This window comes from Arachis ipaensis, chromosome B9 (genome assembly GCF_059453495.1).
Source record: "Arachis ipaensis isolate K30076 ecotype BB chromosome B9, ASM5945349v1, whole genome shotgun sequence".
NCBI lineage: Eukaryota > Viridiplantae > Streptophyta > Magnoliopsida > Fabales > Fabaceae > Arachis > Arachis ipaensis.
In genome coordinates this window covers 121,016,523-121,038,914 of record NC_142444.1, presented here as the reverse complement: position 1 = coordinate 121,038,914, position 22,392 = coordinate 121,016,523, and the positions used below count along the sequence as shown (strand labels likewise).

The 22,392-nt window shown below is 40.1% G+C and overlaps 2 non-coding genes across 2 annotated transcripts; both read right to left on the bottom strand.

The window, feature by feature from the left end:
* Window positions 1-1,004: 1,004 nt before the first annotated feature.
* LOC148546135 (small nucleolar RNA R71) lies at window positions 1,005-1,108 on the bottom strand. Its single transcript, XR_015901071.1, has one exon. It is a non-coding gene; the product is annotated as a small nucleolar RNA R71 (small nucleolar RNA).
* Window positions 1,109-12,638: 11,530 nt separating this feature from the next.
* LOC148546134 (small nucleolar RNA R71) lies at window positions 12,639-12,746 on the bottom strand. Its single transcript, XR_015901255.1, has one exon. It is a non-coding gene; the product is annotated as a small nucleolar RNA R71 (small nucleolar RNA).
* Window positions 12,747-22,392: the final 9,646 nt, after the last annotated feature.

Sequence of the window (22,392 nt, the reverse complement as noted above, 5' to 3'; positions counted from 1 at the left end):
GTTTTCAAAATTTGTTTCAACTAACTAACTAACTTTTTGTTTGTTTCTTAACTTTTTCAAAACTACCTAACTAACTCTCTCTCTCTCTCTCTCATTTTTCGAAAATATCTTCCCTCTTTTTCAAAAATTTCTTTTTTTTTTAACTAATTATTTTTATTTTTTATTTTTGATTTCAAAAAAAAAAATTTCGAAAATTACTAACATTTTTTCAAAAAACCATTTTTCGAAAATCACTAACTCTTTTTCAAAAATATTTTCGAAAATTCTCCCTCTCCCATCTTATTCTATTTATTCATTCATATCCTAACATCTCATCTCACATCTCTGCCATCCTTACAATTGTGCTTCTTCCATTATATTACATTCTTTGTCTCCCCCTCTTCTTCCACTCACACAGGGATCCCTATACTGTGGTATAGAGGATCTCTATTATTATTATTATTATTTTTCTGTGCCTTCTTCTTTGTCATATGAGCAGGAGCAAGGATAAGAACATTCTTGTGAAAGCAGATCCAGAACCTGAAAGGACTCTGAAGAGAAAATTAAGAGAAGCTAAAATACAACAATCCAGAGATAACCTTTCAGAAATTTTCGAACAGGAAGAGGAGATGGCAGCCGAAAATAATAATAATGTAAGGAAGATGCTTGGTGACTTTACTGCACCTAATTCCAATTTACATGGAAGAAGCATCTCCATTCCTGCCATTGGAGCAAACAACTTTGAGCTGAAACCTCAATTAGTTTCTTTGATGCAGCAGAACTGCAAGTTTTATGGACTTCCATCTGAAGATCCTTTTCAGTTCTTAACTGAATTCTTGCAGATATGTGATACTGTTAAGACTAATGGAGTAGATCCTGAAGTCTATAGGCTCATGCTTTTCCCTTTTGCTGTAAGAGACAGAGCTAGATTATGGTTGGATTCTCAACCCAAAGACAGCCTGAACTCTTGGGATAAGCTGGTCACGGCTTTCTTAGCCAAGTACTTTCCTCCACAAAAGCTGAGCAAGCTTAGAGCTGATGTTCAAACCTTCAGACAGAAAGAAGGTGAATCCCTCTATGAAGCTTGGGAAAGATACAAACAGTTGACCAAAAAGTGTCCTTCTGACATGCTCTCAAAATGGACCATCCTGGATATATTCTATGATGGTCTGTCTGAGTTATCTAAGATGTCATTGGATACCTCTGCAGGTGGATCCATTCACCTAAAGAAAACGCCTGCAGAAGCTCAAGAACTCATTGACATGGTTGCTAATAACCAGTTCATGTACACTTCTGAAAGGAATCCTGTAAGCAATGGGACGCCTATGAAGAAGGGAGTTCTTGAAGTTGATACTCTGAATGCCATATTGGCACAGAACAAAATATTGACTCAGCAAGTCAATATGATTTCTCAGAGTCTGCATGGAATGCAAGCTGCATCCAACAGTACTCAAGAGGCATCTTCTGAAGAAGAAGCCTATGATCCTGAGAACCCTGCAATAGCAGAGGTGAACTACTTAGGTGAACCTTATGGAAACACCTATAACTCAACATGGAGAAATCATCCAAATTTCTCATGGAAGGATCAAAAGCCCCAACAAGGCTTTAATAATGGTGGAAGAAACAGGTTTAGCAATAGCAACCCTTTTCCATCATCAACTCAGCAACAGACAGAGAACTCTGAACAAAATGCTTCTAATTTAGCAAATCTAGTCTCTGATCTATCTAAGGCCACTGTAAGTTTCATGAATGAAACAAGGTCTTCCATTAGAAATCTGGAAGCACAAGTGGGCCAGCTGAGTAAAAGGATCACTGAAATCCCTCCTAGTACTCTCCCAAGCAATACAGAAGAGAACCCAAAAGGAGAGTGCAAGGCCATTGACATAAGCGCCATGGCCGAACCTGTGAGGAGAGGAGAGGACGTGAATCCCAAGGAGGAAGACCCCCTGGGACGTCCAGTGGTCAATAAGGAGCTTCCCTCTGAGAAACCAAAGGACTCTGAGGCTCATCTAGAGACCATAGAGATTCCATTGAACCTCCTTATGCCCTTCATGAGCTCTGATGAGTATTCCTCTTCTGAAGAGAATAAGGATGTTACTGAAGAGCAAACTGCCAAGTTTCTTGGTGCAATCATGAAGCTGAATGCCAAATTATTTGGCATTGATACTTGGGAAGTTGAACCTCCCTTGTTCATCAATGAACTAAGAGATCTGGATCAACTGACATTGCCTCAGAAGAGACAGGATCCTGGAAAGTTCATAATACCCTGTACCATAGGCACTATGATCTTTAAGGCTCTATGTGACCTTGGTTCAGGAATAAACCTCATGCCCCTCTCTGTAATAGAGAAACTGGGAATCTATGGGGTGCAAGCTGCTAAAATCTCATTAGAGATGGTAGACAGTTCAAGAAAACAGGCTTATGGACAAGTAGAGGACGTTTTAGTAAAGGTTGAGGGCCTTTCATCCCTGCTGATTTCATAGTCCTGGATACTGGAAAGGAACAGGATGAATCCATCATCCTAGGAAGACCTTTCCTGGCCACAGCAAGAGCTGTGATTGATGTTGACAGAGGTGAAATAGTCCTTCAATGGAATGAGAACTCCCTTGTATTCAAAACTCAAGGATCTCCCTCTGCAACCATGGAGAGGAAGCTTGAAAAGCTTCTCTCAAAGCAGAGTCAACCAGAGCCCCCACAGTCAAACTCTAAGTTTGGTATTGGGAGGCCACAACCAAACTCTAAGTTTGGTGTTGAACTCCCATATCCAAACTCTAAGTTTGGTGTTGGAGAGTCTCAACAAAGCTCTGCACATCTGTGAGGCTCCATGAGAGCCCACTGTCAAGCTATTGACATTAAAGAAGCGCTTGTTGGGAGGCAACCCAATGTTTATCTAATTCTTATTTTTATTGTTTGTCATGTTTTCTTAGGTTCATGATCATGTGGAGTCACAAAATAAATAGAAAAATTGAAAACGGAATCAAAAACAGCAGAAGAAAAATCACACCCTGGAGGAGCATCTGTCTGGCGTTCAGCGCCAGAACAGAGCATGGTTCTGGCGCTGAACGCCCAAAATGGGCAGCTTCTGGGCGCTGAACGCCAGAACAGGCATGGTTTTGGCGTTCAACGCCAGAAATGGCACACAAATGGGCGTTGAACGCCCAAAATGGCCACCAACCTGGCGCTGAACGCCCAGAGTTGGGTACAAAGGCATTTTTACATGCCTAATGGGTGCAGGGATGTAAATCCTTGAACACCTCAGGATCTGTGGACCCCACAGGATCCACTCAGGATCTGTGGACCCCACAGGATCCCCACCTACCTCCACTCACTTCTTCTCACCCCTCTCTTTCACACAACCCCATAAACACTCTTTCCCAAAAACCCTTCACCAATCACCTCAAACTCTCTTCCCCATCACCTCTTCACCACTCACATCCATCCACTCTTCCCCATAAACCTACCTCATAAACTCCACCTACCTTCAAAATTCAAAACCAATTTCCCACCCAAACCCACCCATATGGCCGAACCTTAACCCCCCCTCCCTTCCCTATACAAAGACCTCCATTCTTCATCAAATTCACACAACACACCCCTCTACACTCCTCTTGGCCAAAACCACATCTCCCTCTCCCTCTCCATATTTCTTCTTCTTCTTCTTCTATTCTTTTGTTTATTGCTCGAGGGCGAGCAATATTCTAAGTTTGGTGTGGTAAAAGCATAAGCTTTTTGTTTTTCCATTACCATTGATGGCATCTAAGACCGGAGAATCCTCTAGAAGAGGGAAAGGGAAGATAAAAGCTTCCACATCCGAGTCATGGGAGATGGAAAGGTTGATCTCCAAAGCCCATCAAGACCACTTCTATGATGTTGTGGCCAAGAAGAAGGTGATCCCTGAGGTCCCTTTTAAACTCAAAAGAAATGAGTATCCGGAGATCCGACATGAAATTCAAAGAAGAGGTTGGGAAGTTCTAACAAATCCCATCCAACAAGTTGGCATCCTAATAGTTCAAGAGTTCTATGCCAATGCATGGATCACCAAGAACCATGATCAAAGTAAGAACCCGGATCCAAAGAACTATGTTACAATGGTTCGGGGGAAATACTTAGATTTTAGTCCGGAGAATGTGAGGTTGGCGTTCAACTTGCCATACATGGAAGAGAACGCACGCCCCTACACAAGGAGAGTCAACTTTGATCAAAGGTTGGACCAAGTCCTTATGGACATATGTGTAGAAGGAGCTCAATGGAAAATTGACTCCAAAGGCAAGCCGGTTCAACTAAGAAGATTGGACCTCAAGCCTATAGCTAGAGGATGGTTGGAGTTTATTCAATGCTCAATCATTCCCACTAGCAACCGGTCTGAAGTTACTATAGACCGGGCCATCATGATCCATAGCATCATGATTGGAGAAGAGGTGGAAGTTCATGAGATTATACCTCAAGAACTCTACAAGGTGGCTGACAAGTCCTCCACTATGGCAAGGTTAGCCTTTCCTCACCTCATTTGCCACCTATGCAATTCAGCTGGGATTGACATAGAGGGAGATATCCTCATCAAAGAGGACAAGCCCATCACTAAGAAAAAAATGGAGCAAGCAAGAGAGCCCAGTCATGGAGGTCAAGAGGCGCAAGAAGCTCATCACCATGAGATTCCGGAAATGCCTCAAATGCACTTTCCTCCACAAAACTATTGGGAGCAAATCAACACCTCCCTAGGAGAATTGAGTTCCAATATGGGACAACTAAGGGTGGAACATCAAGAGCACTCCATCATGCTCCATGAAATAAGAGAAGATCAAAAAGCAATGAGGGAGGAGCAACAAAGACAAGGAAGAGACATAGAAGAGCTTAAGGACATCATTGGTTCCTCAAGAAGGAAACGCCACCACCACTAAGGTGGATTCATTCCTTGTCCTTATTTCTTCTGTTTTCGTTTTCTATGCTATGTGCTTGTCTGTGTTTGTGTCTTCATTACATGATCATTAGTAGTAGTAACTATGTCTTAAAGTTATGAATGTCCTATGAATCCATCACCTCTCTTAAATAAAAAATTGTTTTAATTCAAAAGAACAAGAAGTACATGAGTTTTGAATTTATCCTTGAACTTAGCTTAATTATATTGATGTGGTGACAATGCTTCTTGTTTTCTGAATGTATGCTTGAACAGTGCATATGTCATTTGAAGTTGTTGTTTAAGAATGTTAAATATGTTGGCTCTTGAAAGAATGATGACTAGGAGACATGTTATTTGATAATCTGAAAAATCATAAAAATGATTCTTGAAGCAAGAAAAAGCAGCATAAAACAAAGCTTGCAGAAAAAAAAAGGGGCGAAAAAAAATAGAAAAAAAAAATAATAGAAAGAAAAAGAAAAAGCAAGCAGAAAAAGCCAATAACCCTTAAAACCAAAAGGCAAGGGCAAATAAAAAGGATCCCAAGGCTTTGAGCATCAGTGGATAGGAGGGCCTAAAATCCTGGTCTAAGCGGCTAAACCAAGCTGTCCCTAACCATGTGCTTGTGGCGTGTAGGTGTCAAGTGAAAACTTGAAACTGAGCGGTTAAAGTCAAGGTCCAAAGCAAAAGAAGAGTGTGCTTAAGAACCCTGGACACCTCTAATTGGGGACTTTAGCAAAGCTGAGTCACAATCTGAAAAGGTTCACCCAATTATGTGTCTGTGGCATTTATGTATCCGGTGGTAATACTGGAAAACAAAGTGCTTAGGGCCACGGCCAAGACTCATAAAGAAGCTGTGTTCAAGAATCATCATACTGAACTAGGAGAGTCAATAACACTATTCGAAATCTGAAGTTCCTATAGATGCCAATCATTCTGAACCTCAATGGATAAAGTGAGATGCCAAAACTATTCAAGAGGCAAAAAGCTATAAGTCCCGCTCATATGATTGAAGCTCTGTTTCATTGATAGTTTGGAATTTATAGTATATTCTCTTCTTTTTATCCTATTTGATTTTCAGTTGCTTGGGGACAAGCAACAATTTAAGTTTGGTGTTGTGATGAGCGGATAATTTATACGCTTTTTGGCATTGTTTTTAGTATGTTTTTAGTAGGATCTAGTTACTTTTGGGGATGTTTTCATAAGTTTTTATGTTAAATTCACATTTCTGGACTTTACTATGAGTTTGTGTGTTTTTCTGTGATTTCAGGTATTTTCTGGCTGAAATTGAGGGACTTGAGCAGAAATCAGATTCAAAGGTTGAAAAAGGACTGCTAATGCTGTTAAATTCTGACCTCCCTGCACTCAAAGTGAATTTTCTGGAGCTACAGAACTCGAAATGGCGCGATTCCAATTGCGTTGGAAAGTAGACATCCAGGGCTTTCTAGCAATATATAATAGTCTATACTTTGGCCAAGAATAGATGACGTAAACTGGCGTTCAACGCCAGCCTTCTGCCCAAATCTGGCGTCCAGCGCCAGAAAAGGATCCAAAACCAGAGTTGAACGCCCAAACTGGCACAGAAACTGGCGTTCAACTCCACAAATGGCCTCTGCACGTGCAACACTCAGGCTCAGCCCAAACACACACCAAGTGGGCCCAGGAAGTGGATTTATGCATCAATTACTTACTCATGTAAACCCTAGTAGCTAGTTTATTATAAATAGGACCTCTTACTATTGTATTAGGCATCTTTGGTCTCAGTTTTAATCCATTGTTCATCTTAGGAGACTATTGATCTCGTTTAGGGGGCTGGCCATCTCGGCCATGCCTGGACCTTCACTTATGTATTTTCATACGGTAGAGTTTCTACACTCCATAGATTAAGGTGTGGAGCTCTGCTGTTCCTCAAAGATTAATGCAAAGTACTACTGTTTTCTATTCAATTATTCTTATTTCGCTTCTAAGATATCCATTCGCACCCAAGAACATGATGAAGGTGATGATTATGTGTGACGCTCATCATCCTTCTCCCTTATGAACGCGTGCCTGACAAACACTTCTGTTCTACATGAAATAAGCTAGAATGAGTATCTCTTAGATCTCCTAACCGGAATCTTCATGGCGTAAGCTAGAATGATGGCGGCATTCAAGAGAATCCGGAAAGTCTAAACCTTGTCTGTGGTATTCTGAGTAGGATTCAATGATCGAATGACTGTGACGAGCTTCAAACTCGCGAGTGCTGGGCGTTAGTGACAAACGCAAAAGGAGGGTGAATCCTATTCCAGCATGATCGAGAACCGACAGATGATTAGCCGTGCTGTGACAGAGCATGTGAGCATATTTTTCACTGAGAGGAGGGGATGTAGCCACTGACAACGGTGATACCCTTGCATACAGCCAGCCATGGAAAGGAGTGAGACTGATTGGATGAAGATAGCAGGAAAGCAGAGGTTCAGAGGAACGAAAAGCATCTCCATTCGCTTATCTGAAATTCCTACCAATGATTGACATAAGTACCTCTATCCCTATTCTATTATTTAGTATTCGAAAACATCATTATCAATTTATATCTGCCTAACTGAGATTTGCAAGGTGACCATAGCTTGCTTCATACCAACAATCTCCGTGGGATTCGACCCATACTCACGTAAGGTATTACTTGGACGACCCAGTGCACTTGCTGGTTAGTTGTATCGAAGTTGTGACAAATTATGAGTGTGTAATCACGATTACACGCACCAAGTTGCTCACGTTACCAGGGATTGTTCGAGCCTGGACATCACAATTTCGTTCACCACCGAACGACCTTAAATCAGCTCGCCCAGTAGTTTCCACTCCACACCTATGCATAAAGTTCCCAACTCCAAAAGGCATAGCCACCGTCAAAGGAGACCAAAAGCTCACGTGACGCTGCTACAATGAAATTCTGAACCTTAAGGGTGACCCTGGAGGAAAAGAGGCCAACGCCATCAAACTCAGATGGGCCCGGGCTCGCGACGAACTCCATCCCCAGCCAGAAGGTGAAACCGAAGAAGTACAAGTCGGAGACACCCCAGAAAAAAAACAAGTATAGGAGCAAACCTGATAGGAAACCTAAAAGAGCTGCTAGTAACACTTTTAAGGGAGAATTCCGACCTCTTTGCCTGGAAAGCCGCTGATATGCCCGGCATAGATCCCGACTTAATGTGCCACAAACTGGCCGTATACCCCGGATCTCGACCAATACAACAAAAGCGCAGAAAACTCGGTCCGTAGAGATCATAAGTCGTGGAGGAACAGGTGCAAGCCTTGCTAGAGGCAAGGTTCATAAGGAAGGTTAAGTACCCATTGTGGCCGGCCAACGTCGTATTGGTAAAAAAGCCAAATGAAAAGTGGCGGATGTGTGTAAACTACACCGACCTCAATAAAGCCTTCCCAAAAGACCCCTATCCCCTCCCGAATATCAACACCCTGGTCGACGCGTCGTCGGGATATAAGTACCTCTCTTTCATGGACGCCTACTCAGGGTACAATCAGATCCCAATGCATCAACCCAACCAAGAGAAAACTTCATTCCTAACCCCGAAAGCAAACTACTGCTACATAGTAATGCCGTTCAGACTCAAGAACGCGGGGGCCATATATCAGAGGTTAATGAACAAGTATTTTTCGACCACATCGTGAAGCTAATGGAAGTCTATGTGGACGATGATGAGCGGATAATTTATACGCTTTTTGGCATTGTTTTTAGTATGTTTTTAGTAGGATCTAGTTACTTTTAGGGATGTTTTCATTAGTTTTTATGTTAAATTCACATTTCTGGACTTTACTATGAGTTTGTGTGTTTTTCTATGATTTCAGGTATTTTCTGGCTGAAATTGAGGGACTTGAGCAAAAATCAGATTCAGAGGTTGAAAAAGGACTGCTGATGCTGTTGGATTCTGACCTCCCTGCACTCAAAGTGGATTTTCTGGAGCTACAGAACTCGAAATGGCGCGCTTCCAATTGCGTTGGAAAGTAGACATCCAGGGCTTTCCAGCAATATTTAATAGTCCATACTTTGGCCAAGAATAGACGACGTAAACTGGCGTTCAATGCCAGCCTTCTGCCCAAATCTGGCGTCCAGCGCCAGAAAAGGATCCAAAACCAGAGTTGAACGCCCAAACTGGCACAGAAACTGACGTTCAACTCCACAAATGGCCTCTGCACGTGCTACACTTAAGCTCAGCCCAAACACACACCAAGTGGGCCCAGGAAGTGGATTTATGCATCAATTACTCACTCATGTAAACCCTAGTGACTAGTTTATTATAAATAGGACCTCTTACTATTGTAGTAGACGTCTTTTTGACCATCTTTGGTCTCAGTTTTAATCCATTGTTCATCTTAGGAGACTATTGATCTCGTTTAGGGGGCTGGCCATCTCGGCCATGCCTGGACCTTCACTTATGTATTTACGGTAGAGTTTCTACACTCCATAGATTAAGGTGTGGAGCTCTGCTGTTCCTCAAAGATTAATGCAAAGTACTACTGTTTTCTATTCAATTCTTCTTATTTCGCTTCTAAGATATCCATTCGCACCCAAGAACGTGATGAAGGTGATGATTATGTGTGACGCTCATCACCATTCTCCCCTATGAACGCGTGCCTGACAAACACTTCTGTTCTACATGAATTAAGCTAGAATGAGTATCTCTTAGATCTCCTAACCAGAATCTTCGTGGCGTAAGCTAGAATGATGGCGGCATTCAAGAGAATCCGGAAGGTCTAAACCTTGTCTGTGGTATTCTGAGTAGCATTCAATGATTGAATGACTATGACGAGCTTCAAACTCGCGAGTGCTGGGCGTTAGTGACAGACGCAAAAGGAGGGTGAATCCTATTCCAGCATGATCGGGAACCGACAGATGAATAGCCGTGCCGTGACAGGGTGCATGAGCATATTATTCACTGAGAGGAGGGGATGTAGCCACTGACAACGGTGATGCCGTTGCATAAAGCCAGCCATGAAAAGGAGTAAGCCTGATTGGATGAAGATAGCAGGAAAGCAGAGGTTCAGAGGAACGAAAAGCATCTCCATTCGCTTATCTGAAATTCCTACCAATGATTTACATAAGTATCTCTATCCCTATTTTATTATATAATATTCGAAAACAACATTATCACTTTATATCCGCTTGACTGAGATTTACAAGATGACCATAGCTTGCTTCATACCAACAATCTCCGTGGGATTCGACCCTTACGTAAGGTATTACTTGGACGACCCAGTGCACGTGCTGGTTAGTTGTATCGAAGTTGTGACAATTATGAATTAAGATTAGAGCACCCAGGCCTTTGAAGCCATGGATATGTATCACAATTTCGTGCACCAAGTTTTTGGCGCCGTTGCCGGGGATTGTTTGAGTTTGGACAACTGACGGTTCATCTTGTTGCTCAGATTAGGTAACTTTCTTTTCGTTTTCTTTTCAAAAATTTTTCAAAAAAATTTCTAAAATTTCTCTTTTGTTTTCGAAAAAAATAAAAATGTTTTCAAAAATTTATTCAAAATTTTTAAGAATGAATTCTAGTGTTTCATGAAGCATGTGAAGCCTGGCTGGCTGTAAAGCCATGTCTAAATTCATTTGGACTGAGGCTTACAATTTGTTATCAAAAGCAAATTAGTTGTTGCTCATCCACCTGCTGCTGATCCATGATCACCTATTGAAGCTTGGCTGGCCATTGGCCATGTCTAGTGTTTTGGACTGGAGCTTTCTTTGAAAGCTTGGCTGGCTAGTGAGCCATGTCTAATTCCTGGACTGAAGCTTTAGACTAACATGGCAAGATTCCTGGAATTCATGTTAAAAATTTTTGGAATCCTTATTTTTCCTTTTAATATGCGAAAAATATAAAATAAAAATCCAAAAAAATTAGAAAATCATAAAAATCAAAAATATTTTGTGTTTCTTGTTTGAGTCTTGAGTCATATCATAAGTTTGGTGTCACTTGCATATGCATCTTGCATTTTTTCGAAAATATCATGCATTCATAGTGTTCTTCATGATCTTCAAGTTGTTCTTGGTAAGTCTTCTTGTTTGATCTTGATGATTTTTTGTTTTATGTCTTTTCATGTTTATCATATGCATTCTTGAATTCTTAGTGCGTAAGCATTAAAGAATTCTAAGTTTGGTGTCTTGCATGTTTTCTTTACATTAAAAATTTTTCAAAATATGTTCTTGATGTTCATCTTGACATTCAAAGTGTTCTTGGTGTTCATCTTGACACTCATATCATTCATGCATGCATTCATTGTTTTGATCTAAAAATTTCATGCATTGCATCATTTTTCTTTTTTTCCCTTGCATCATAAAAATTTCAAAAATCAAAAAAATATCTTTCCCTTTTTCCCTCATCAAATTCAAAAATTTGAGTTGACTTTTTCAAAAGTTTTTAAAATCAAATTGTTTCTTATGAGTCAAATCAAATTTTCAATTTGAAAATCTTATCTTTTTCAAAATCTTTTTCAAAAATCAAATCTTTTTCAAAATTCTTAGTTATTTTCGAAAATTCCAAAAATATTTTTCAAAAATCTTTTTCTTATTTTTGTATTAAATTTTCGAAAATAACATAAACAATTAATGTTTTGATTCAAAAATTTCAAGTTTGTTACTTACTTGTTAAGAAAGATTCAAACTTTAAGTTCTAGAATCATATCTTGTGATTTCTTATGAATCAAGTCATTAATTGAGATTTTAAAAATCAAATCGTTTTCAAAACTAATTTCAAAAATATCTTTTCAAAATATCTTTTCTAACTTCCTAACTTCTTATCCTTTCAAATTTTGTTTCAAACTAACTTTTTGTTTGTTTCTTATCTTTTTCAAAACCACCTAACTAACTCTCTCTCTCTCATTTTCGAAAATATCTTCCCCCTTTTTTTCAAAATTTCTTTTTAATTAACTATTATTTTAAATTTTAAATTTTAATTTTCAAAAAAAAAAAAAAAAAAAAACTAACAAATTTTCAAAAACCAATTTTCAAAAATCACTAACTCCTTTTCAAAAATAATTTTCGAAAAATCCCTCCCTCTCTCTCATCTTATTCAATTTATTTATTCATCAACTAACATCTCTTCCTCACATCATCACCAAATTCGAACCCCCTCTTCTATCTGTGTTCGAATTTCTTCTTCTTTTCTTCTACTAACAATAAGGATCCTCTTTACTGTGACATAGAGGATTCCTCTTCTTTTCTTTTTCTCTTCTCTTTCTTATGAGCAGGGACAGAGAAAAAGGCATTCTTGTTGAAGCTGATCCAGAACCTGAAAGGACTCTGAAGAGAAAATTAAGAGAAGCTAAATTACAACAATCCAGAGACAACTTGATTGAAAATTTCGAACAAGTAAAGGAGATGGCAGCCGAACCCAACAACAATGCAAGGAGAATGCTTGGTGACTTCACTGCACCTAATTCCAATTTACATGGAAGAAGCATCTCCATTCCTGCCATTGGAGAAAATAACTTTGAGCTGAAACCTCAGTTAGTTTATCTGATGCAGCAAAACTGCAAGTTTCATGGACTTCCATCTGAAGATCCTTTTCAGTTCTTAACTGAATTCTTGCAGATATGTGATACTGTTAAGACTAATGGAGTAGATCCTGAAGTCTACAGGCTCATGCTTTTCCCTTTTGCTGTAAGAGACAAAGCTAGATTATGGTTGGATTCTCAACCCAAAGACAGCCTGAACTCTTGGGATAAGCTGGTCACGGCTTTCTTAGCCAAGTACTTTCCTCCTCAAAAGCTGAGCAAGCTTAGAGCTGATGTTCAAACCTTCAGGCAGAAAGAAGGTGAATCCCTCTATGAAGCTTGGGAAAGATACAAACAGTTGACCAAAAAGTGTCCTTCTGACATGCTTTCAGAATGGACCATCCTGGATATATTCTATGATGGTTTATCTGAGCTATCAAAGATGTCACTGGACACTTCTGCAGGTGGATCCATTCACCTAAAGAAAACGCCTGCAGAAGCTCAAGAACTCATTGACATGGTTGCTAATAACCAGTTCATGTACACTTCTGAAAGGAATCCTGTGAGTAATGGGACGCCTATGAAGAAGGGAGTTCTTGAAGTTGATACTCTGAATGCCCTATTGGCTCAGAACAAGATATTGACTCAGCAAGTCAATATGATCTCTCAGAGTCTGCATGGAATGCAAGCTGCATCCAACAGTACTCAAGAGGCTTCTTATGAAGAAGAAGCTTATGATCCTGAGAACCCTGCAATAGCAGAGGTGAATTACTTAGGTGAACCTTATGGAAACACCTATAACTCAACATGGAGAAATCATCCAAATTTCTCATGGAAGGATCAAAAGCCCCAACAAGGCTTTAATAATGGTGGAAGAAACAAGTTTAGCAATAGCAAGCCTTTTCCATCATCAACTCAGCAACAGACAGAGAACTCTGAACAAAATGCTTTTAATTTAGCAAATCTAGTCTCTGATCTATCTAAGGCCACTGTAAGTTTCATGAATGAAACAAGGTCTTCCATTAGAAATCTGGAAGCACAAGTGGGCCAGCTGAGTAAAAGGATCACTGAAATCCCTCCTAGTACTCTCCCAAGCAATACAGAAGAGAATCCAAAAGGAGAGTGCAAGGCCATTGACATAAGCACCATGGCCGAACCTGTGAGGAGAGGAGAGGACGTGAATCCCAAGGAGGAAGACCTCCTGGGACGTCCTGTGATCAATAAGGAGCTTCCCTCTGAGGAACCAAAGGAATCTGAGACTCATCTAGAGACCATAGAGATTCCATTAAACCTCCTTATGCCCTTCATGAGCTCTGATGAGTATTCCTCTTCTGAAGAGAATGAGGATGTTACTAAAGAGCAAACTGCCAAGTTTCTTGGTGCAATCATGAAGCTGAATGCCAAGTTATTTGGCATTGATACTTGGGAAGTTGAACCTCCCTTGTTCATCAATGAACTAAGTGATCTGGATCAACTGACATTGCCTCAGAAGAGACAGGATCCTGGAAAGTTCATAATACCCTGCACCATAGGCACCATGATCTTTAAGGCTCTGTGTGATCTTGGTTCAGGAATAAACCTCATGCCCCTCTCTGTAATAGAGAAACTGGGAATCTATGGGGTGCAAGCTGCTAAAATCTCATTAGAGATGGCAGACAGCTCAAGAAAACAGGCATATGGACAAGTAGAGGACGTGTTAGTAAAGGTTGAAGGCCTTTACATCCCTGCTGATTTCATAGTCCTGGATACTGGAAAGGAAGAGGATGAATCCATCATCCTAGGAAGACCTTTCCTGGCCACAGCAAGAGCTGTGATTGATGTTGACAGAGGTGAAATAGTCCTTCAATGGAATGAGAACTCCCTTGTATTCAAAACTCAAGGATCTCCCTCTGCAACCATGGAGAGGAAGCTTGAAAAGCTTCTCTCAAAGCAGAGTCAACCAGAGCCCCCACAGTCAAACTCTAAGTTTGGTGTTGGGAGGCCACAACCAAACTCTAAGTTTGGTGTTGAACTCCCATATCCAAACTCTAAGTTTGGTGTTGGAGAGTCTCAACAAAGCTCTGCACATCTGTGAGGCTCCATGAGAGCCCACTGTCAAGCTATTGACATTAAAGAAGCGCTTGTTGGGAGGCAACCCAATGTTTATCTAATTCTTATTTTTATTGTTTTTCATGTTTTCTTAGGTTCATGATCATGTGGAGTCACAAAATAAATATAAAAATTGAAAACGGAATCAAAAACAGCAGAAGAAAAATTACACCCTGGAGGAGCATCTGTCTAGCGTTCAGCGCCAGAACAGAGCATGGTTCTGGCGCTGAATGCCCAAAATGGGCAGCTTCTGGGTGCTGAACGCCAGAACAGGCATGGTTCTGGCGTTCAACGCCAGAAATGGCACACAAATGGGCGTTGAACGCCCAAAATGGCCACCAACATGGCGCTGAACGCCCAGAGTTGGGTACAAAGGCATTTTTACATGCCTAATGGTGCAGGGATGTAAATGCCTTGACACCTCAGGATCTGTGGACCCCACAGGATCCACTCAGGATCTGTGGACCCCACAGGATCCCCACCTACCTCTACTCACTTCTTCTCACCACTCTCTTTCACACAACCCCATAAACACTCTTCCCTAAAAACCCCTCACCAATCACCTCAATCTCTCTTCCCCACTAAACCTTTACCACTCACATCCACCCACTCTTCCCAATAAACCTACCTCATAAACTCCACCTACCTTCAAAATTCAAAACCAATTTCCCACCCAAACCCACCCATATGGCCGAACCTTAACCCCCCCTCCCTTCCCTATATAAAGACCTCCATTCTTCATCAAATTCACATAACACACCCCTCTACACTCCTCTTGGCCGAAACCACATCTTCCTCTCCCTCTCCATATTTTTTCTTCTTCTTCCTCTATTCTTTTTTTTATTGCTCGAGGGCGAGCAATATTCTAAGTTTGGTGTGGTAAAAGCATATCTTTTTTGTTTTTCCATTACCATTGATGGCATCTAAGACCGGAGAATCCTCTAGGAGAGGGAAAGGGAAGATAAAAGCTTCCACATCCGAGTCATGGGAGATGGAAAGATTCATCTCCAAAGCCCATCAAGACCACTTCTATGATGTTGTGGCCAAGAAGAAGGTGATCCCCGAGGTCCCTTTCAAACTCAAAAGAAATGAGTATCCGGAGATCCGACATGAAATTCAAAGAAGAGGTTGGGAAATTCTAACAAATCCCATCCAACAAGTCGGCATCCTAATGGTTCAAGAGTTCTATGCCAATGCATGGATCACCAAGAACCATGATCAAAGTAAGAACCCGGATCCAAAGAACTATGTTACAATGGTTCGGGGGAAATTCTTAGATTTTAGTCCGGAGAATGTGAGGTTGGCGTTTAACTTGCCATACATGGAAGAGAACGCACGCCCCTACACAAGGAGAGTCAACTTTGATCAAAGGTTGGACCAAGTCCTTATGGACATATGTGTAGAAGGAGCTCAATGGAAGATTGACTCCAAAGGCAAGCCGGTTCAACTAAGAAGATTGGACCTCAAGCCTATAGCTAGAGGATGGTTGGAGTTTATTCAATGCTCAATCATTCCCACGAGCAACCGGTCTGAAGTTACTATAGACCGGGCCATCATGATCCATAGCATCATGATTGGAGAAGAGGTAGAAGTTCATGAGATTATACCTCAAGAACTCTACAAGGTGGCTGACAAGTCCTCCACTATGGCAAGGTTAGCCTTTCCTCACCTCATTTGCCACCTATGCAATTCAGCTGGGATTGACATAGAGGGAGATATCCTCATTAAAGAGGAAAAGCCCATCACTAAGAAAAAGATGGAGCAAGCAAGAGAGCCCAGTCATGGAGCTCAAGAGGCGCAAGAAGCTCATCACCATGAGATTCCGGAAATGCCTCAAATGCACTTTCCTCAACAAAACTATTGGGAGCACATCAACACCTCCTTAGAAGAATTGAGTTCCAATATGGGACAACTAAGGGTGGAACATCAAGAGCACTCCATCATGCTTCATGAAATAAGAGAAGATCAAAAAGCAATGAGGGAGGAGCAACAAAGACAAGGAAGAGACATAGAAGAGCTCAAGGACATCATTGGTTCCTCAAGAAGGAAACGCCACCATCACTAAGGTGGATTCATTCCTTGTTCTTGCTTTCTCTGTTTTTCGTTTTCTATGTTATGTGCTTATCTATGTTTGTGTCTTCATTACATGATCATTAGTAGTTAGTAACTTTGTCTTAAAGATATAAATGTCCTATGAATCCATCACCTCTCTTAAATGAAAAATGTTTTAATTCAAAAGAACAAGAAGTACATGAGTTTCGAATTTATCCTTGAACTTAGTTTAATTATATTGATGTGGTGACAATGCTTCTTGTTTTCTGAATGAATGCTTGAACAGTGCATATGTCTTTTGAAGTTGTTGTTTAAGAATGTTAAATATGTTGGCTCTTGAAAGAATGATGACTAGGAGACATGTTATTTGATAATATGAAAAATCATAAAAATGATTCTTGAAGCAAGAAAAAGCAGCAAAGAACAAAGCTTGCAGAAAAAAAAAAGGGGCGAAAAAAAAATAGAAAAAAAAATAGAAAGAAAAAAGAAAAAGCAAGCAGAAAAAGCCAATAACCCTTAAAACCAAAAGGCAAGGGCAAATAAAAAGGATCCCAAGGCTTTAAGCATCAGTGGATAGGAGGGCCTAAAGGAATAAAATCCTGGTCTAAGCGGCTAAACCAAGCTGTCCCTAACCATGTGCTTGTGGCGTGTAGGTGTCAAGTGAAAACTTGAGACTGAGCGGTTAAAGTCAAGGTCCAAAGCAAAAGAAGAGTGTGCTTAAGAACCCTGGACACCTCTAATTGGGGACTCTAGCAAAGCTGAGTCACAATCTGAAAAGGTTCACCCAATTATGTGTCTGTGGCATTTATGTATCCGGTGGTAATACTGGAAAACAAAGTGCTTAGGGCCACGGCCAAGACTCATAAAGAAGCTGTGTTCAAGAATCATCATACTAAACTAGGAGAATCAATAACACTATCTGAACTCTGAGTTCCTATAGATGCTAATCATTCTGAACCTCAATGGATAAAGTGAGATGCCAAAACTATTCAAGAGGCAAAAAGCTATAAGTCCCGCTCATATGATTGGAGCTCTGTTTCATTGATAGTTTGGAATTTATAGTATATTCTCTTCTTTTTATCCTATTTGATTTTTAAGTTGCTTGGGGACAAGCAACAATTTAAGTTTGGTGTTGTGATGAGCGGATAATTTATACGCTTTTTGGCATTGTTTTTAGTGTGTTTTTAGTAGGATCTAGTTACTTTTAGGGATGTTTTCATTAGTTTTTATGTTAAATTCACATTTCTGGACTTTACTATGAGTTTGTGTGTTTTTCTGTGATTTCAGGTATTTTCTGGCTGAAATTGAGGGACTTGAGCAAAAATCAGATTCAGAGGTTGAAAAAGGACTGCTGATGCTGTTGGATTCTGACCTCCCTGCACTCAAAGTGGATTTTCTGGAGCTACAGAACTCGAAATGGCGCGCTTCCAATTGCGTTAGAAAGTAAACATCCAGGGCTTTCCAGCAATATATAATAGTCCATATTTTGGCCAAGAATAGACGACGTAAACTGGCGTTCAACGCCAGCCTTCTGCCCAAATCTGGCGTCCAGCGCCAGAAAAGGATCCAAAACCAGAGTTGAACGCCCAAACTGGCACAGAAACTGGCGTTCAACTCCACAAATGGCCTCTGCACGTGCTACACTTAAGCTCAGCCCAAACACACACCAAGTGGGCCCAGGAAGTGGATTTATGCATCAATTACTCACTCATGTAAACCCTAGTGACTAGTTTATTATAAATAGGACCTCTTACTATTGTAGTAGACGTCTTTTGGACCATCTTTGGTCTCAGTTTTAATCCATTGTTCATCTTAGGAGACTATTGATCTCGTTTAGGGGGCTGGCCATCTCGGCCATGCCTGGACCTTCACTTATGTATTTACGGTAGAGTTTCTACACTCCATAGATTAAGGTGTGGAGCTCTGCTGTTCCTCAAAGATTAATGCAAAGTACTACTGTTTTCTATTCAATTCTTCTTATTTCGCTTCTAAGATATCCATTCGCACCCAAGAACGTGATGAAGGTGATGATTATGTGTGACGCTCATCACCATTCTCCCCTATGAACGCGTGCCTGACAAACACTTCTGTTCTACATGAATTAAGCTAGAATGAGTATCTCTTAGATCTCCTAACCAGAATCTTCGTGGCGTAAGCTAGAATGATGGCGGCATTCAAGAGAATCCGGAAGGTCTAAACCTTGTCTGTGGTATTCTGAGTAGGATTCAATGATTGAATGACTGTGACGAGCTTCAAACTCGCGAGTGCTGGGCGTTAGTGACAGACGCAAAAGGAGGGTGAATCCTATTCCAGCATGATCGGGAACCGACAGATGAATAACCGTGCCGTGACAGGGTGCGTGAGCATATTATTCACTGAGAGGAGGGGATGTAGCCACTGACAACGGTGATGCCCTTGCATAAAGCCAGCCATGGAAAGGAGTAAGACTGATTGGATGAAGATAGCAGGAAAGCAGAGGTTCAGAGGAACGAAAAGCATCTCCATTCGCTTATCTGAAATTCCTACCAATGATTTACATAAGTATCTCTATCCCTATTTTATTATATAATATTCGAAAACAACATTATCACTTTATATCCGCCTGACTGAGATTTACAAGATGACCATAGCTTGCTTCATACCAACAATCTCCGTGGGATTCGACCCTTACTCACGTAAGGTATTACTTGGACGACCCAGTGCACTTGCTGGTTAGTTGTATCGAAGTTGTGACAATTATGAATTAAGATCAGAGCACCCAGGCCTTTGAAGCCATGGATATGTATCACAATTTCGTGCACCAGACGACATGCTAGTAAAAACCCAGAGAGAAGAAACACTGCTGCCCGACCTCACCGAAGTATTCAGTACTATAAGAAAGCACGGGATGAGGCTAAACCCCACAAAATGTACCTTCGCAGTAGAAGGTGGAAAATTCCTAGGGTTCATGCTTACCCAGAGAGGCATTAAGGCAAACCTAGACAAATGCCAAACCATACTCAACATGAAAAGCCCGACATGCGTCAAAGAGGTATAGCAGCTGAATGGAAGACTAGCGGCCCTGTCCAGGTTTCTAGCCAGATCAACACTAAGATCTCTCCCTTTTTATGCAATTTTAAGGAAATGAAAGAAGTTTGAATGGACCCCAGAGTGCGAACAAGCCTCTCAAGACTTCAAAATATTCCTGGGGCAACGACCCATCCTGACCCGACCTCAACAAGGGGAAGAACTGATACTATACCTCGACGTAGGAAGTCGGGCGATAGCATCTGCACTAGTCAGAAAAGATGACAATAGACAACAACCCATATACTTCATCAGCAAGGCTTTACAAGAGGCTGAACTGAACTACCAAAAGATAGAAAAGTTTGCCTACTGATGAGCGGATAATTTATACGCTTTTTGGCATTGTTTTTAGTATGTTTTTAGTATATTTTAGTTAGTTTTTATTATGTTTTTATTAATTTTTATTCAAAAATTATATTTCTGGACTTTACTATGAGTTTGTGTGTTTTCTGTGATTTCAGGTATTTTCTGGCTGAAATTGAGGGACCTGAGCAAAAATCTGATTCAGAGGCTGAAAAAGGACTGCAGATGCTGTTGGATTCTGACCTCCCTGCACTCGAAATGGATTTTCTGGAGCTACAGAAGCTCAATTGGTGCGCTCTTAATTGAGTTGGAAAGTAGACATCCTGGACTTTCCAGCAATATATAATAGTCCATACTTTACCCGAGATTTGTTAGCCCAAACTGGCGTTCCAAGTCAACATAGAAATTCTGGCGTCAAAACGCCAAAACTAATAGAAAAGCTGGAGTTAAACGCCCAAACTGGCACAAAAGCTGGCATTTAACTCCAAGAAAAGTCTCTACACATGAAAGCTTCAAATCTCAGCCCAAGCACACACCAAGTGGGCCCTGGAAGTGGATTTTTACACTAAACACCCTAGCTTACTCATTTTCTGTAACCCTAGGTCACTAGTTGATTATAAAAACCACTTTTAGTGATTCATTTTGTACCTCATGACATTCTACAGGTTTCATATTGTATCTTCTACGGTATGAGTCTCTAAACCCCATTGTTGGGGGTGAGGAGCTCTGCTGTTCTTCATGAATTAATGCAATTACTACTGTTTTCCATTCTATCATGCTTGCTTCTATTCTAAGATATTCATTCGCACTTCAACGTGATGAATGTGATGATCCGTGACACTCATCATCATTCTCACCTATGAACGCGTGCCTGACAACCACCTCCGTTCTACATGCAATCAAGCTTGAATGTGTATCTCTTGGGTTTCTAATCTAAGATTGGAACCTTCGTGGTATAGGCTAGAATTACTGGCGGCCATTCCTGAGATTCGGAAAGTCTAAACCTTGTCTGTAGTATTCCGAGTAGGATCTGGGAAGGGATGACTGTGACGAGCTTCAAACTCGCGAGTGTTGGGCGTGTGACAGACGCAAAAGGATCAATGGATCCTATTCCAACATGATCGAGAACCAATAGCTGATTAGCCGTGTGGTGACAGCGCATTTGGAACATTTTCACTGAGAGGACGGGAAGTAGCCATTGACAATGGTGATGCCCAACATAAAGCTTGCCATGGAAGGAGCCTTGCGTGTATGAAGAAGAAGACAGTAGGAAAGCAAAGACTCAGAAGACAAAGCATCTCCGAAACCTCAACCTGTTCTTCATTACTGTATAACAAGTATTTATTTCATGATCTTTTACTTTTTACAATTAAATCTGAGAATTATTGATATCCTAACTAAGATTTACAAGATAACCATAGCTTGCTTCAAGCCGACAATCTCCGTGGGATCGACCCTTACTCACGTAAGGTATTACTTGGACGACCCAGTGCACTTGCTGGTTAGTTGTGCGGAGTTGCAAAACTGTGATTGTAATTTCATGCACCAAGTTTTTGGCGCCGTTGCCGGGGATTGTTCGAGTTTGGACAACTAACGGTTAATTTTGTTGCTTAGATTAGGAATAATTTATTTTTGTTGGTTTAGAGTCACTAAATTTGAGTCCTTTATTTGAGTTTAGTTTCATATTTTAAGTTTGGTGTCAATTGCATGCTTTTATTTTCTTTCAATTTTTCGAATTTGCATGTTCTTAGTTCTTTTTTTTTCTTTGAAAATTTTAAGTTTGGTGTCCTCTTTGTGTTTTCCTTTAAATTTTCGAAAATATTGTGTTTGATTTTCTGAAAATTTTAAGTTTGGTGTCCCTTGTACTTTTATTTGCTTAAAAATTTTTCAAACATTTGTTCTTGGTGTTCATCTTGACATTCAAAGTTTTCCTTATTTTACTCATAATTTTTGAAATTTTGCATTAAATTAGTCAAAGATTTTCAAAATCATATCTTTTTTTAGTCAAGTCAAAATTCTAATTTCAAAAATTGATCTTTTCAAATCTTTTTCAAAAATCAAATCTTTTTAATTTCTTCAATCATATCTTTCCAATCATATCTTTTTTAAATTGCAATCATATCGTCTCAATCATATCTTCTTTAAAATAATTTTCAATCATATCTTTTTGATTGATAATTCCAAAATCTTTTTAATTAATTAATTAATTTAGTTTTCAATTTGGTTTTATTCCATTTTCTTTTAATTTTCGAAAATCATATCCAGAATTTTTCAAATCTTTTTAATTAATTAGCTATTTTTGCATTCGAATTATTTATTTATCTTTTTACTTTTTCTCTTAATTTTTGAAACTTCTATTTTATTTTTCATTTATTTTGTTTTATTTTTTTCGGTTACTTTTAATTAAAATAAATAAATAAATAAATAAAATTCATATCAATTCCCTTTTCTCTATTATGGACATAAGTGGAAGTGAACAGCCCAGAAGGACTCTGGGGTCATATGCTAACCCCATTACAGCTGCA